The sequence below is a fragment of the Mya arenaria genome, chromosome 6 (assembly GCF_026914265.1).
Source record: "Mya arenaria isolate MELC-2E11 chromosome 6, ASM2691426v1".
Taxonomy (NCBI): Eukaryota; Metazoa; Mollusca; class Bivalvia; order Myida; family Myidae; genus Mya; species Mya arenaria.
In genome coordinates, this window is record NC_069127.1 from 25944023 (window position 1) to 25963231 (window position 19209).

At 33.5% G+C, this 19209-nt stretch overlaps 1 long non-coding RNA gene across 6 annotated transcripts in view; it reads left to right on the forward strand.

Moving 5' to 3' along the window:
- The window catches only part of LOC128238350 (uncharacterized), a 271015-nt gene that overhangs the window by 16420 nt on the left and 235386 nt on the right, over positions 1-19209 (forward strand). The window lies entirely within an intron of this gene.

The following is a 19209-nucleotide window of genomic DNA, read 5'->3' on the forward strand; positions in this document are numbered from 1 at the left end:
GTGCTCTATTCTTTTCTGTTTGTTTTTCTTAGGTTGTCATCAAGTTTCAACCCGTGTTTCAATCATTTACAAAATAGTTTCGGTTTCATATTGTTTTCAACGAATTGATATTAAGGAAGTTAATATTATTGTAAGCAGTGAACCAATTTCAAGATATCTTCATATACATTTCATTTCGTCCGGGCTGCAAAATATGATAAACAGTCACGTTAACATCACTTATGAATGAACTTCCTGGCCATTGTTTGCCTTTAGTTGGCTAGCCAGAATGTCACTTAAGGAGAACAAAATGTATTGTACAATGAGTCATTTTCTGATGTACATTCATGTGACAAGCTGATTTTCAGTTCAAATACCAAGAACAATTACCAATGTACCACAAGTTTGCTTCTTTCTACGTGGGCAATTTATTTCATGTGTTTTAGCTGTCGGTTAGTCATGGACATCCGTTATAAACCGTGTTACATATTTGCACTATATAGTCTGTGTATTATAATAACTGTTTTCAACGAGTTGGAAGGAAGTTTAAGATTTAAGTTTCTATTTTCTATGAAGGCTGTTATCAGCACTTAGAGTATAAACTTCCTGCATTAAGTTAGCTAACCACAAGGCCATGTATAACATACTGTGTTGAAGATGAGTCATTGGAAATGTTTTGAAAATGAAATCTGATCTTCATTTCCACTTGAGACCGTACAATTACTAAAGTAACCGACTGCACATGATTTTGTTTTATCAACCAGTGTGCTTAATAATACAATGATGGCACAGTTAACGATATTATTATTTCATAGCATTTCACCTTTGTGTTTTATCAAGACTTTTAAAGTTCAAGTACGTTTTGCAATCGAAAGCATGTGCTTCTCATTTAAATGGTTGAATTGGCCAACCCATTAATTTTTTATCCCATGTGTTGACCCTAGGGCACTTAATGTTGTAATAAATCAAGTTTCATGAGATGATATTAAAAAGTGTACCGAAACAAGTGAACTCGCCTAGGTATAGCAACAGAAGTAGAACTTGATAATTATTCAAGAATGTATAAAGTGGGTAAACAAATAAGGTGGGTGAAGTATGCTTACCCTTATAGTTCCTGTGCACAGTAACTGTTGAAAGAATAGTTCATTAACTGAAAATGAATATGCTGTCAAATAAAATTTGGTTGAATAATAACGTGAAGAAGTCGAAAGTCATTCGATTATGTTTTCATCAACTTTCAAAACTTGGGTTGTGAAGCTTCATCTTATTTTGACTATCATTGTTTGCTTAAGTCCAGTGCTGTCCATTCAGCAAAAAAATGACCCCGTTGGAAATAAGTGCTTGCACTTTCACGGGTTATCCTTGACCACAAGGTCTAAAGAAATACATACATACATACATACATACATATTTGTATATAACTGTGTATGTGTTGTTATTACCTTCGTTCAATAGTTTAAATTCTTATACATTAACAGAGCACGAATAAGTAGAGTTTGGTTAATTTACTTTTGTCTGTTTGACGTACTGACGTATCTAACCATGTTTTTTTTCTATCATGATCCTTTATTACATTTTAAGGAATTTTCAAGATATTTTGGTTCATGTTAAACACCTGCCAAATTAGGACATTTTTTTTGAACGTTTAAGACTATTGGTTATTTCGTAAACATTTACCTTTTCATTTTACCTGTGCAAAACGAAGCTGATAGATTTTTACAAAATGATTTGAACACAATCATTTTATATTCTGTATGATTTAAATGGAAACATTGTGTTTCATTGTAAGCAACCTTGTTTTGATGTCTGCGATTGTAGAAATAAAAACGTGCCTTTTCTATGAATAAAATGTTAAACTGTTTAAACAGCATTTGGAAATAAATATTTAAAGTAATAACTATACTAATGTGTATCATGTTTTGTTCTTATGACAACGTTAACCAAAAGTGTAAACTGCACCACAACATTGATACCTCTTTACTTCACATATTACTTTTGCCATCGCCTGTGTGCTTCATACATCAGTTGCAACTGAACGAATGAAAAAAGTGTATTTGTCATCATGAATTATATTGAAACCAATACCCTGTGACGGATGGAGAAGGTGTCGGGTTCGTATATTGACATATCAGTGTTAATCACTTTAACATAAATATAAAAAGAATGCGATTTAGACCTAGCTATACATATACATATTCATGTACGAAGTATTGCAAATAAACTCATACAAAGACCGATTTATGGAAAAAGCTGTTTGTTTTTTTTTAAAAAAAGGGTAATATTATATTGTATAAATCGAGTCAAAGTACATCATAGTTTGTTGGATCCCTTTAATATATAATTAAATCTGTAAAGATGTTTAATAAATAACCTAGCATTGGCATATAATCTCCAGTTTCGTAATGTATTATTGTCCGAACAATATAACATAACAGAGACGTTACGTCAGGTATATTAGTTTGTGATTTTTTTACGTTTATCAAATATATGTCTTCAAATCATGTCCCCACCCACCAAGCGTCAAGAACATAAATGACGTTAAGACCAACTCGGAAACAGAGAAATTGGAGGAAACTTGACGTCATTGCTAATTCGCTTGTGCCGGCATTGACTAACGCCATTGGGATGAAAGATAACCGTTAATAACCCTGATAAAATCTTCCTTCATACAAGTACCGCAACTCCTTAAATTACCAAAACACTGAATAAACGATATTTACTTTACTCTTGCAAAAGATTTGACTCAAAACAAAAAGATGATCTAAAAAGTTGGAAAACATATGTTTTTTCTTACTTTTGTATTGTGGAAGAGATTCAACGGATATGTGATGCTTTTGGTTATTCAGTGATTTAGTTGTAAAATGTTCACATCATAATATATTATTTAAATGGAAATATATCGGAAACGCATAATATTTTTTTTTTAATAAATCGGTAGCACACATATTCTCGCCACGAATGCAGCTTATGAGGTAGAATACTAAACCAACGTCGGACAAGTAAAATAAAACATTGCTCTCCCCTTTAAATAAAGCACGCATTTTACTTTTACTATTTTTTAGTTACGTCTTGTTATTTTGTTTGGCTGTTCGTAATAGTACAGGAGAACAGCGTATGTCTTTTAGTTTATTTTTATTATTCGTAATTGGAACATATGTTCTGTTCATGTTCACACCAAAGTTTGACCTTTAGATATCGAACATTGGGTTGAAAAAAAAGTTAGCAAAATTGATTTGGTTTAATAACATTTTCTAGTCCAATATGATACATTTTCGACGCATTTTATGACCTTTTTATGCTATATTGAAAGCGTAACCGGATATCCGAATAGTCTTGCTCTATTATTAAATCGGCAACAACACCATATGAAGGTCAATCTATCAACTTCTAATTTTTATAAAAACATGTGGTAAAGAAATAAATATGCGGAACCTAACTACGCTTAATGATATATAACACATTTTCATTTAAAAACTAAAGAAATGGTGTGTGAATACTCCTTCGGAACAAAATATGCTAATTGTTGTCAAAATTCGCAGGTTTCTCTGAAGGTCAAACAACTTCATTTCAAATGTTTACATCAAATAGTATTTTTTGTGAACATTAACTAAGTTCACACGTTTTTTAAAGGCATATGACTCCACGTCGTTTAGCGGCGAAACAAACGACGTTGATAAAAACAACAACATAATTATCACATATACACATGCATTTATGCCTAAAAGTCAGTTCCTTGAAGACGGATCTGCTTTATCCGGAAAATGTTGTACTTTTTAGTATTTTCAAGAATCCGGTAAAATGTATTTGTCATCATAAATTTTGAAACAAAATGCCCTGTGGGCGAATGGATAAGGTATCGGTATCCTATATTAACATATCTGTGTTAATAATAATTATTATTAACTTGCACAGCTCCAAAGTATATCGTATTGATTGTGCAATCCCTAAATAGCAAATAAGTAATATCATCTGTAAATATGCTCAATATATAACCTAGCATTGGCAAATAAACTCACATTTAAGTAATGAATTATAGTCCAAATAATATAACATAACATATACGTTTCGTCAGTCAGATTAGTTTAGTGTGCTTTTTTTAAGTTTATCATATATGTGTTTCCCTTTTATAACCTATTTGGTAACCTTTTGGCTGGAATTGCGATGTCGGTACGTACATTTAAAGCCGGGAATTGATATTACATCTTGAAAGAATAGTTTTATCAAATTAAAGGATCTACTGCATAACTTGAAAATGCTCTTAAATACATTCAACACAAAACATGTCGTATATAATTTGTATTCACGCATTAACATCATGAAAAATTTGTTTCTCGTATATATTATTGTCTACACAAAATATATAATGAAAATGAAATCCCAATTATGATTTTCCTGTCTTCTTTAAACCTAGGCGAATCTAGTAAAATCGTTAGTATCATCATTTTTGAATGCTTGTCAATATGTTTTGCCTGTTACACTTCTGTGTCAGAACGTGATGGGTTATTATTCTCAACCATAGGGGGGGGGGGGGGGGGGATACATTTGGATAATATACACCTTTCGACTAAGAATTATGAGTAATCTTCAAGATTGTCAGAACAAAAACTAGCACTAATACCACCGCAATAGCAACTGTACCAAGTATCAAACCGTTCTCAATTGTGTCTGTGTTTGGTTTTCCACCATCCTTTGTCTCAGATCCTTGTATATCGTCCATACAAATGAATGCATTTTCATTAGAACAATTTTCTGTCTCCAGATGAATGATTCCATTGACTTGTGTGATTGATAAACACGACCAAGTAGCATTGTCATTGTTTTCGCCACCATTCTTAATAGCTTTGATTGCTCGAAAACTGCCAAGTATTACGGAATTATTTAAAGATTCTGTGATTCCTGAAATAAACGGTATAAGCGTTCCGTTGTAGAGCCAACATTTGCGATAATGCTCAAGGAATGTACTATTTTCTTCGTTGAAACAAAACTGTCCTAGCCTAGGTAAACACTCGTTACTCAGATCACTATCAACACGTTGTTGGCATATGCTATATAAGGTAGAAGCACATTTAGCATTATAGTATGACGTTTTTCCATTTTCCTGCACCGAAGCACCAAGGCAGTTGAAATTTGCTAATTTTGATTGAACATCAAACTCCAAGTCTCCCATCAGTCTGAAAACGGTCATCCCATTGTGTATGTCCATGAAGTCATTTTCTAGACATTCCAGTGTATGTGGAAATCTGAATGAATCATACATACATAAGCAAGAATCTTTGGAAATCCCTAGATATCCAACAGAGTTTAAAATATGGTAACAGAACACGCTGCATTCGTAAAGGATGTTTGACTGAAATGTCCTGCTTCGTGCAAAACTGTGTTTATACTCGTTGATAAATCTCATGCAAGTATGGAGAGTTATATATGGTCCAGATTGAGCATGCCCTTGTACCCATACTGATTCCCCGTCCTTTAACACACTGTCGTTTACACCAAGTTCAGATGTTATGTTGAATAATCCATTGAATTTAAGCAATTTCTGTGTAAGAAGACCACCCCGATTATGGCAACTCTCTTTTGCATATGTGTAGTTGCTTAAATGTTCTTTGTCCCCTTTAGCAATAATGAATAAATACACAAATGTCACTAAAACAAACATTTTACTTGGATGAAGAGTTTCCATTTTATAGCATTGCCATTAAAATCTATACAGTTCAAATTTCACGGTTCCCATTAGTCTAAAAACGATTATCACATTGTGTATGTCCATGACATCATTGTCTAGACACTCCGGGTATGTGGAAAACTTTGAAACTTTGAAATCTAAATGAATCAGACATGCGGGTGTAAAATCTGGCCACAGAACACGCTGCATTCGTAAAGAATGTTTGACTGAAATTTTCATGGTCCTTGCAAAACTGTGTTTATCCTCGTTGCTTAACCTCATGCACGTATGGAGAGCTATATAGGGTCCAGTTTGAGTCTGTCCTTGTACCCATACTGATTCCCCGTCCTTTAACACACTGTCGTTTACACCAAGTGCACATGTTATGTTGATTAATCCATCGAATTTAAGCAATTTATGTGTAATCAGACTTCCCCGAATATTGTCTCTAATTCAATTGTTAATATCATTAATTCAACTGGAGATATCTTCATCAAATTTAAGAGGTTTCTATTTATCTGAAGAGGTCTTGAACTAGTTCAGATTATGTAGATTTGGCGTTCCATAAACCACCCATCAGAAATGGCTATGCAGAAATGTATGTAAAACTCTGCGAGAAAATCTTACTGAAAGCCAAACTTTGTAAAGACCCTTTGATAGCCATTTAAGAGTAAAGGTCTACGCCTCTCACTGTTGGCTACACCCCTGCAGAGTTGATAATGGAAGGCAATTAAGGTTATTCTGGCAAGGAGTAAGTACATTTCTCCACATAGCGTAATATCTAAATTAGCACAACATAAGGAGTCAGACATAACCTTGTATGATAGAAATGCTAAAAGGTTGCATAATATGAATGACTTTTTGAGTAACAGCGAAAAATAAAACTAAGCGCAAGCTGAAAACACCCTGTGACACCTTCGATCTTGGACAATTCAATGAATCATTGTGTAGTTTCTGCCATGAAATCTCATTGTTGTGTTCAAGCTTGTCACTTACAGGACTGGTAACCTCTGATAATTTGGTTACGTATTTTGATATATAATAAACCATTCGTATGCACGTTTGCACTTCAGCATTGTTGTTTTGGTAGGAGCATGCTGCTTATAGCATCAATCTTGTCATGACTTGATTTCAGTCCATAAGACGTGGTCATATGGCCGAAGTATTGGATATTAGTAATTTCAACTTCCATTTTGTCATCTTTCAATATCACGCACTTCCCTGTCAATCATTCAAGGACTGCCGTAAGATGTTGGTCATTTTGTGAAATCACTTGTATTGAAACTGCTGGCAAATATGTATGTTCAGTGAACAGGTCCACCTTGTGTACGAGTTTGTGAGTACAGAATGCTGCGGATGAAAGTTCGTCTGCGGTACTGGATGCTAACATTACTGAAACTTTATTGAAGAAGACACCAAAACCTTTTTCTAGACAGTTGTCTCCAAGAACTTATCAAAATGACACAAATGTGCATACAAAATTTCTTTACATATCACTGACGTTTGGCATTAAACGTGCTAGGTACGGATATATATATATATATATATATATATATATATATATATATATATATATATATATATATATATATATATATATATATATATATATTTGTGTGTGTTCTTTCTTTTTTGTTTATTAGTCTTTAAATGTTTCATACACAACAGTACTTGGTGGAAAAAAAGATAATTGAATTAAATTGAGTAAGACGACCCCTAGGTCACACATTGTAATCTTATAGTTATGAAGTGGAAAATTACAGACAAACGTTATGACATACATTTGACTCTATATTTGCGATGAGAGGATACAGTAAATATCGGTATTGTATGTTTTTTACAGTCCCTTTATTTGGTACAAACTTTATACAGATCCGGAATCGTTTGTAAAACGATATTTTATTTTCTTAATTGTTTCATCTATTGTATGATTTTTATTTTCGGTGGATGAATTGATACTCATTAAGCAACACATACAGCTATGCGGCTGTGCGTTTATTTGTATGCTAATGTAAAGATTGTACATATGCTGCAAGAACATACATTTGACTCTTTACAGACATTGCAAGAACATACGTTTGACTAGTTACAGATTTTGCAAGAACATACATTTGGATCTTTACAGACATTGCAAGAACATACGTTTGACACCTTACAGATATTGCAAGAACATACGTTTGACACCTTACAGATATTGCAAGAACATACATTTGAATCTTTACAGACATTGCAAGAACATACGTTTGACACCTTACAGATATTGCAAGAACATACGTTTGACACCTTACAGATATTGCAAGAACATACATTTGAATCTGTACAGACATTGCAAGAACATACATTTGACACCTTACAGTTATTGCAAGAACATATGTTTGACTCTGTACAGACATTGCAAGAACATACGTTTGACACCTTACAGGTATTGCAAGAACATACATTTGACACCTTACAGATATTGCAAGAACATATGTTTGAATCTTTACAGACATTGCAAGAACATACGTTTGACACCTTACAGGTATTGCAAGAACATATGTTTGACTCTGTACATGTATTGAAAGAACATACATTTGCTTCTTGGCAGATATAACAAGAACATACATTGTTTCTTGGCAGACATTGCAAGACCATACGTTTGTTTCTTTACAGTTATTGCAAGAATATACATTTGAATCTTTACAGACATTGGAAGAACATACATTTGACTAGTTACAGATATTGCAAGAACCTACGTTTGACTAGTTACAGATATTGCAAGAACATACGTTTGACTAGTTACAGATATTGCAAGAACTTACGTTTGACTAGTAACATATATTGCAAGAACATACGTTTGACTAGTAACATATATTGCAAGAACATACGTTTGACTAGTTACAGATATTGAAAGAACAGATAATGCAAGAACATACGTTTGACTAGTTACAGATATTGCAAGAACATACGTTTGACTAGTAGCATATATTGCAAGAACATACATTTGACTAGTGACATATATTGCATGAACATACGTTTGACTAGTTACAGATATTGCAAGAACAGATAATGCTAGGACATACGTTTGACTAGTTACAGATATTGCAAGAACATATGTTTGACTAGTAACAGATATTGCAAGAACATATGTTTGACTAATAACAGATATTGAAAGAACATATGATTGACTAGTTACAGATATTGCAAGAACATATGTTTGACTAGTAACAGATATTGAAAGAACAAACGTTTGACTAGCTACAGATATTGCAAGAACATACGTTTTACTAGTTACAGATATTGCAAGAACATACGTTTAACTAGTTACAGATATTGCAAGAACATGCGTTTGAGTAGTTACATATATTGCAAGAACATATATATTTACAATTCAGTTCAAACTGTTTTGACGTTGTGAACTTTAGTTATAAAAACTTGGAAGAGTTATTTAACCTCATAGTTTATTTTTGTTCTATTATATTATAACGTTTGCCCTTTAGTGTTTATTATAACTAGTCATTGGAACATGCTATGGTCAAATATTTTAATATTTAAATAAACATCCAAATAAAATGACTTTAATTTTTTTTTTCAATGTTAGTTATTCATATGTACGTAACTTTTTAATACATACCGATTTTAACCGTTCAAAAGTGTGTTTTTTTCATATTTGTTTGTTTGTCATAAATGTTTTCATTACGTCGTGGACATGCGTTTAAACCCGTGTTACATTCATTCACAAGACAGTTTCGGGTTCATTTTTGTTTGTGACTTTTTGTTTTCGTGTTCTATGTCATTGGCGTTTGTTGTGCCATTAAACGGGGTTTATGTTTTAACTTTTGGCTACTGAGCTTGTTTCTGTAGTTTTTCACATAAGTATTCATATTGTTTTCAATGAATTGATAAGAAAGTACACAACATTGTATTCAGTAAATCATTTTCAGAAAATATCTTCACATAGATTTCAATTCAGCTGGGCTGCAAATTATGACAAGAAAAAATGTGATACAAAGTATCACAGCGGGCCCACAAACAGATCTACCATGTAAATATTTTTAAGTTAGTAATGGCTGATGTTGAGTCAAGGCTATGAAGGAATTAAAAGAGACCTATTTTAGTAAAACATTTGTACATACTACAAAGACATACTAAGAGTAAATAAGCCGTCATGTTATCAGCACTTATTAGTATGAACTTCCTTGCCATTGTTTGCCTTTAGTTGGCTAGCCAGAATGTCAATATCTAAAGAAAAGAGAGAAATAAAATGTATTGAACAATGAGTCAATGGTCTTATCTTTAACATGCACATTTATGTGACAATCTGCTTTTTAGATCAAATACAAAGAACAATTACCAAAGAACCACATGGCCTTCATATGCTTAATAAGTTAACTATACAATAATGACATTGTTTGTTTTTCATCAACATGTCTTTGTGTATGATCAGGAATTTTGTGATAAGATACATGAATGCATAAAATTACTTTATAGCACATTCTCACAAACATAATGATGAGATTAGATTTAGTGTTCATTACATAATATATGACATGTTTGGTAAATAATATACCACAATACTTGAAATTTTATTTCATGCATGTACTACTTTATTTAAAGTGACTTACTCATGGTTTGTAAAATGCCCTACTAAAAACAAAAATAAAAAAGCTGAAACTCTTTAGCAAATGTTGATATATGCTCAAATATCGTCTTTGAAGACCACAATTTTCATTAGCGCTATATAATTCGATTGAAAATTAATTACAGCAGTGGTGTTGCGTGATTGGTTGATTGACATTATCACGTGATGTTTATCAATGTATCCCTTACAAGTCAACATATCCACCATATTTGTTGAAGTCTCGGTGGCCGTGTGGACTAGCAGCCTGATTTCTAATTTTCACTGGACTTAACCGGCGTGAGTTCGAACCCCACTATAACCAAAATATTTATTTACTGTATTTTTCATTTTTGGTCAAAATACATGAGCGAGTCACTTTAAACCAAAGTTGCATTCTTTTACAAGATACTTTCGGTTTCATTATCAGTGTACACGTATACCACGTGATAAATTGCGTCATAAATGCTACGTCGGAAGGCAACATTTTGCTTTGAAAGAAGACTTTAAAAAACAAAGATAACTTCACTTTCTTCAACGGTTAAAATGAAACATAGCACAGTCTACGCCTCTTACAGAGCCCCGCCTTCGGTGTTTTACCAGAGTTTGATTGATTTAGTTTCTTAAAACACTTCGACAAACCTTTTCGCAATACGGCCGTCTGACGGAGCACTGTCAAAATACTATTTTGGAGACAGGTTTGTCGAAATGTTTGTAAAAACTAATCACCTAATCAAACTCTGGTAATAAAACGAAGGCGGGGCTATGTAAGTGGCATAGCCTGCCCCTTGTTTCATTTAAAATGGTGTAGTAAAAGGAAAGTTATCTTTTATTTAAGTCTTCATTTTAAGCAAATTATTGCCTTCCGACGTAGCATATATGATAATTTATCACGTGGTATACACACACTGATATTGTTTTCAACGAATTGAAAAGGAAGTTAAATTTTAGGCAGTAAAATATGATAAACAGTCACGTTAACAGCACTCCAGTAAGGATTTCCTGGCCATTGTTTTGCATTTAGTTGGCTAGAAAAATGAGTCTTGTTTTGAACATAAACTTGCCTGTCACAACCAGTTTAAATTGAGACTACCACAGCATAACAGACTGCACATGGCTTTAATATGCTTAGTGATACAATGATGGCATTGTATAAAACAGATGGCAAAATAGATGTTAACTGTTTGTTCAGTGAAGGAGCAATTTCTAAGACTTTATCCAACTAAGTCGTGGTTAATGTAAATGTAATCAATTTGTACATGTATTGTGCTGAAGGTTCATTATTTTTGTTTTAATGTTGTTTTAATACTCCTTATGATTTGCCACACTTTATTTTGTAATTAAAAACTTGTATTTTACAAACCATGAGCGAGTCACTTTAATCAGTGTATGTATACTCGGCATAATACGCTACATGCATTACGTCGACGTATGACGTCAATAGTCGTTATCGTCAGTAAGTAGTTTGTGCACGTGTGAGACGCGTAGCCTTTAACATTACGGTAATTTACTGACTTATGGATAATATACCATGTTTTATAAGCCAGTTAAAATTAAGACTGAAAGACACCTATGTTACACAATGGAATGAAGGTGTTAATATCTTAACAAGTTTAACTCTATTTCGTGCAGTGAAATCTACTTTTGAAATGTCATGCTACCTCAACATTGTTGACAATGTTAAACACACTAATGACATGCGTTAAGCACATTAATATTATCCTCTCACAGGCTTTAAATAGAAGAAGGCCATTATAGGAACATTCCCCGACATGAAAGGAGATGTGATGTTTGTTCATTGAATGCCATAGAAGATGAATATCATTTTGAACTGATAGATATAAACACTTAAGAGATCATAATATACCTAGTTATTATCGAAAACGACCTAGCATCTTAAAATTTATTACTCTTTTTAACTCTACGAAGAAGTCGTTGTTACACAAACTGGCTATATTTACTATTAAGGCAACTCAGATCAGAGACAATATAGTTAATGTTACAGTCTGACTCAAACTGCTCTCTTCTTGTTTTTTTTTGTTTGTATTCATGCTAATTTATATACCCTGTTGTGCATGCTATGATGATTGTTTTGATGATCATAAGCTGTATATGCTTGTATCTAATTAAATGTTCTGTTCTGTTGTTAGTATAAGTAGCATTTGAGATACATAGCAATTGACATTAGAAGCATGGAAACTTAATTGCAATTTAAATTACAATTTTTCTAGCATTTTTACGTTCTTTTTGTTTGTAAAGAAATTGTAAATGTCCGACATAATTTAAGTTATTAATTGGTTCTTCATATTATAGCACTATAAAACAAATTTCCCTGTGACATTCTTGTTTACTTGCAAGTTCCGTTTTAAATGATGGGTCTTCTTCGAACTTAAGGTTTAATCTGTGATATAATGACTTATCCGAATTACAATAACAAGAACAAAAACAAAAATACGAATGTTTCAAAAGGAGATTCACTTTTATTTACAACAATTTCAAGAGCCAAGGTTTAAGGACAAAACACTTATCTTAAACTATTGAAAGGCCTTCCACAGTGCAACACATTCGTGTTTGCGTCAAAATATTTAGGACCACCCCAAAACAGCGTATTGTGGCTTTCTAGTGATTGTTTTAATTTTTAGAAAGATATTTGCAGTTTTCACTATTTCTTTCGATATATTTTCTCGAATGTCTTCATTATTTAAAAATAAATCATAAAGAAACCACAATTTTAATTTGAAAATCGACTTTATTATTGTGAGTGTGCGAAAAGGACCAACGTTTTCATATTTATTGCATGATTGACATTGAAGACGAAATCAAAACATCAAATAACCTTGTTGTAATGTATAAAATATTAATAATGATTTCACATGTGTTTTCAGGTTGCGCTCGAGGTCGCGGATCTAATATGGCTCATCAGCATAACGGTCTGACCGCAAGCGTGAATGCCGTGACAAGATGCCGCTCCATGTCGGTGCATACAAACTCAACAAGGAAGGCAAGGTCAAAAACAGAATTCTTCCATTTCCGTGTGGTTTGTTAAATGTGCTTTTAATTCTGTTTTCGAGGAAAAGAGTGCAAAGGTTTGTATTGGTCATATTAAATTTGAAACCGTTAAAGATGTATGCATACACTTTTGTTCACAATGACGGTACATGTATATCAAGCGAGTCTCGCCACTCTGTGGAAATACTTGCTAAGCTATGTCCACTGGTTTCAAAAGAAGAACAGACGCACGCTGGCAAACGCTTGCGCTGGTTTTGTTTTATTGATTTAAAATAAATAAATTAACCACATTAGTTCCCATGTGTTACAGCCTGACGTGTACCTCGAGATATCCCGCAGTATCGACAATGTGACGTTCCATCCAATCTACCGCACCGAGACGGACAAGAAGATACGACATCCCAGGTTTCTTATCAACCTATTGTTTCTGTAGAATACCCAAACCAAACGCTCTTCCGAAAATCAAATGAACGTTAACGCATACTTATTTTTAATATTCTACAGAAGGAGATTCATGTAATCAGAGTCACAATTCTGCTTTCACTCAGATTATATTGTTGTTGAAATGCTCCTGATATATGCAATCCCGCCCTTGCATTTTGTTCGTGGTTTCATTCACTATTCAAAGTGATAGTCAATTGATCGAGCGTAGAAACGATTAATTTTCATACGCATTTTGAGGCACTTCAATATGCTTACTTATTAACGCTAATAATCCCTTTTGATGTCGGTATTAAAATAAAGTGCTAAATTCTTGATATATGAAACGCTCTTTGAAAACGTTCGGTTTTGCATGACATTTACCTGGAAGTGTTGTTTACTTCAGATGGCGTCCTTTCGAACTTGGAGCAGGGAGCAGTATGTGTAATGGAGGTTGGGATCGCCACCTCGAGATTGCAGTCTGGCTCCACAGGTAAGACACACAATTAAGTACATGCGTATAGCCTTAAGTCATAAAATAAACAGAAAAGATGTTTGTTTCACTGTAAGATCGCAATATATTTCACCTCGTGAACACCAAAAGTAAATATACCACCTGTGGCTTTACACACCAGACCACATCATAAAGGATACCCACTTTCCCCTTGCAAAAGACTTATGCACCAGTCAATTGTAACCACGGCCCCCAGGTCCGGGGAATAGCGGGGACTTTGACCTATGGTTCAGCCAAGCCCGGCAAAATCCCCGCCCTGCGCGGTCGAACTGCTGTTAAAATCCCCTCCAAATGCCCCCGCACCCCAGGGACCCTAGGTAAAGCCCATTCCCCGCTATACTTGGCGCAAAGACAAAACCACCGCATTCACCCGGCACTGCGGGGCCACCTGGAAGGTAAAAACACGGCCCATTTCCCCGGTATACTTCCGGGCCTGGGGGGGAGGGGGGCGTGGTTACAATTGACTGGTGCATTACCTCAAACAAAAAGACGTTGTCAAAAGTTGACTGAATCAATATATTTAGGCCCAAACACTCTTGTTTTGTGAAAGATACTTGAGTCGGGTTTATGGCGATTTTGGTTATTCAGTAATTATAGAATTTTCATATAATATCATATTACTTATATTGGAAAGATCGTCCACACATACAAATTTGTTTGGAATAAATCGGTAACAGATTTTTTTCTGCAAATATCCAATCAAAGATGTAAAACTCTTACCCTTTGTCTGGCAAGTAAAAAGAAAACCGATTTTGATGTATTTTTTTCTTTACAATTTAGTTTAAACTATTTTGTATGAAGTAATCATTTTTCGAATTGATGTTATTTTAATTGGAAAGAAAAACTTTTGAAGAGTTTAGTTTTTTTTCTATTAAACTACTAGTACAAGAGGAAAGGAAATGTGTCTATTAGGTTTTTATAACTAGTCATTGGAACATTCTTTGGTCATGACTAAATATTTTTACATTAAACTAAATAAATACCCAATGACATGACTTTCATTTTAAATTGGAATGTAATTTTTGCATATGTATGTAACTTTTTTTTAATGCATACCCATTTTAACCGTTCAAATTGTGCTTTATTCTTTTCTGTTTGTTTTTCCTAGGTTGTCATCAAGTTTCAACCCGTGTTTCATTCATTTACAAAATAGTTTCGGTTTCATATTGTTTTCAACGAATTGATGAATAATTAAGGAAGTTAAATTGTATGCAGTAAAATATGATAAACTGTCACGTTAACAGCACTTAAGTATGAACTTCCTGGCCATTGTTTGCTAGCCAGAATATCACTTAAGGAGAACAAATTGTATTGAACAATGAGTCATTGTTCGGATCTTTAACATGTACATTCATGTGACAAGCTGTTCAAATACAAAGAACAATTACCAAAGTAACACATGGCCTTAATATGCTTAATAAGTTAATTATACAACAATGGCATTGCTTGTTTTTCATCAAGCCTTTGTCCATGATCATGAATTTTGAGATAAGATACATGAATGCATAACTTTATATCACATTCTCACATACATTAATGTTGAAATAAGTGTTCATAACATAGCATGGCATGTTTGTTAAATAATACATAAACCCCAACTATTAACATTTTGTTTCATGCATGTACTATTTTATTTAATAAATACTATATCTGGATAAAGTTATAAAAACATAATATTGTGTTTTGTTATGAAAGCCTTTTTATTGACTACTGGGAATGCAAATTTACTGATCAATATGAAGAAAACCTGTGAAATACTGTAAACGGTATTTTTGATCATTTTAGTGCAGCTGGTAATAATACTGGGCCAATGTGTAGCAACGCTAAAAGATCTAGGTTTTTTGATAACAAGTAATCTGAAACCTTCAAATAAAATAATTTAAACCAACTAATGTAAACCTACTTAGTTTCCTATTTGTACCAGCTCGATCAGGTTGTTAAATATGCACGTGTCTTGATTTCACATTAATGCGTACGAAATGAGCAGCCTAGAGCATTGGAAATCGATCAGAAACAATGCACCGTAAATTTTCTCCTTATCATACAGCAACATATCATGTTAAACGACACCAGGAACGCAAACCTTGCAAAGTGATGAAGAAATATTTAGAAAACTAGGTAGTAGGTAACAAACGCAACTTGATTCCGAATGGTTGATCATTAAAGGGACAGCAAAGATGTATTAACACACACGCGTTTAATAAGTGTTAAGGAATGAGAAACGTTCGATATTTGCTATATCTTTCATTTTCTTAAAGGCAGATCTGCCAAACCCGGAAACTGTTAAACTTCGTGGTAATTTCAACAATCTTGGTTTTAATGTATTTATCACCATATATATATATATATAATAAAATATTCCAAAGATAAATCATTGTTTAATACATTAAAGACTTACCTTGCCTACATGCATATTGCGAGAAAAAACAAAAACAAAAAAACAATAACACACATATTGATATTAAATTTTCGTATTTAAGATAACATGCGTATGGTGGCATACTACTGCCGTAAATCTTATCTAGTTAACCAGCCAGTAAGTAACTTACCAAGTGCAATTCGCAAATTAAAACTAGATGACCAGTTACTGCTAAAAGCCAAAAATGAATTTATAGAGAAGTGTTACACGAATTTAATCTAGTTAACCAGTTATGATGTTACTTATTAAGTGGAATTCGCAAACCATACCTAGTTAACCTGTTAGTGTTGTACTGCTAAAACGGTAACAGGTGGCAGCTCTGTGCACTTTCAAGCCAGTTTTTAGTTTTATGATTCTTAAAAAGTACTGAAAAAGTTTCACGAATATTAACTAGATAGCTTGATATCGCTATAATTAAATGGTTAATACGAAACAATTCGCAAATCTTACGGCAGTTTTATGCCACCATACATACGGGTTTGATTATTGAGTACTTACATACAATGATTAAATCGAATCATTAAATCGCAATGGTTTGTATATATATGACGATATAGATCATACTTTTTTATTTTATTTCTGTTAGTGTTGTTTCGGGATCTCCGACCCCATAACACACATATAAAACGGATATAAAAGAGGTCATTGACTTCAAAAAAGAAAAAAAAGAAAGGCAAACAGTTGAGACCATGTTCTCTTCCTTGGGGAAGGGCATTACAAAGAATACATATTGCGACGAAAAAAGAAGATAAAATGATAAAGATAATTAAAACAAGCAAATTCGTTGAATTGATATACCCCGCCTGATTGGGCTAAGTCAAGGAATGGAAATCAATTGTTGGTGAAATAATTATATATGAGTTTGATTGCAACTGTTTGAAAATAAATAAATATTGTATATAATGTAGCATTTAGAATTGACCAAGAAACCTAGTTTATGACTCCATGATACCCAGTTCCAAACTAACCTAAGATTTCATCAAGACAAAAATTCTGATTAAGTTTCATGAAGATTGGTCCAGATTTATTGCAAAAAATATAGCCTCTAGAATTTCCACAAGTTCTTTTTAAAATATTTGACCCAGTGACCTCATTTTTGACCCCACTAGTTTCAAACTAATCCAAGATTTCATCAAGGCAAACATTCTGATTAAGTTTTATGGAAATGAGAGCAGATGTATTGCCTCTAAAGTGTTCCCCAGATTTATGTAAGTTATGACCTAGTGACCTAGTTTTTGACCCCATGTGACCAATTTTAAAAATCTTGTAAGATTTCATTAAGGCAAACATTCTGACTAACTTTGAACATAACTGACTATACAATACCAATGTTTGGTTTGGGACACAATTTTTTCACCTACTGACCTGGTTTCTGACCCCATGTGACCCAGTTTCGAACTATTCAACAACAATCAAGGAAAACAGTCTGATTACGTTTCATGAATATTAGATTGCTTATAGTGTGTTCCCAATATGCTTTCTAAGATTTGACCTATTTACCTTGTTTTTGACCTATATGACCCACTTTTAAAACGCAGTTGTAATTTAACCCAAGAGGAAATTCTGACCATGTTTAAACATAATCTGATCAATCACCACCATAAAATAGTTTTGGACAAGATTTTTAAAAGATTTGACCTAGTGACCTATTTTTTATCACATGTAATCCAGTTTGATACATGTCCAAGAGTTTATCAAGGAAAACATTCTGATCGAGTTTCATGAATATTTGACCATACAAAATGCCTCTAATGTGTTTCAAAGATTTGACCTAGTGACCTAATTTTTTACCCCATGTGCCCCACATTTACAAATGGTCCATATTTCATCAAGGGGTACATCAAGACCATGATTGAACATAATCCGACCAGTCACTTCCATTCCGGACAATTTTTTTTCTAAGATTTGACCTAGTGACCTAATTTTCGATCATATGTGACCCAGTTTTAAAAAAGTCCAAGATGTTATCATGGAAACCATTCTGAATAAGTTTTATGAATATTTGACCATGTATAATGCCTCTAGTATGTTCCAAAGATTTTTCTAAGATTTGACCTAGTGACCTAGTTATTGACCCCATGTGACCCACTTTTTAAAGTGTTCATATTTCATCAAGGGGAACATCATGACCAATTTTGAAAATAACTTGCCAATCTTTACCATGATATGGTTCCGGACAAGATTTTTCTAAGATTTGACCATGTGACCTAATTTTTGATCATATGTGACCCAGTTTTATTAACGACCAAAAGTTCACCATGGAAAAAATCCTGATTAAGTTTCATGAATATTTGACCATGTATAATGCCTCTCGTATGTTCCAAAGATTGTTCTAAGATTTGACATAGTGACCTAGTTTTTGACCCCATGTGACCCACTTTTACACGTGGTCAAGATTTGATCAATGGGAACATTCTGACCAAGTTTGAACATTTTCTGATCAATGCCTACCAAGATATGGCAACGGACGGACGGAAGGAATGACCGACTTACGGACAACGCCAAAACAATATCCCCTCCCGAAACCTTCGATTCGGCGGGGGATAATAAGTAAACTTTTGGTACGTGCGCTTCTTTCCGATAACGTAGAAAGCATTGTAACCGGTCAT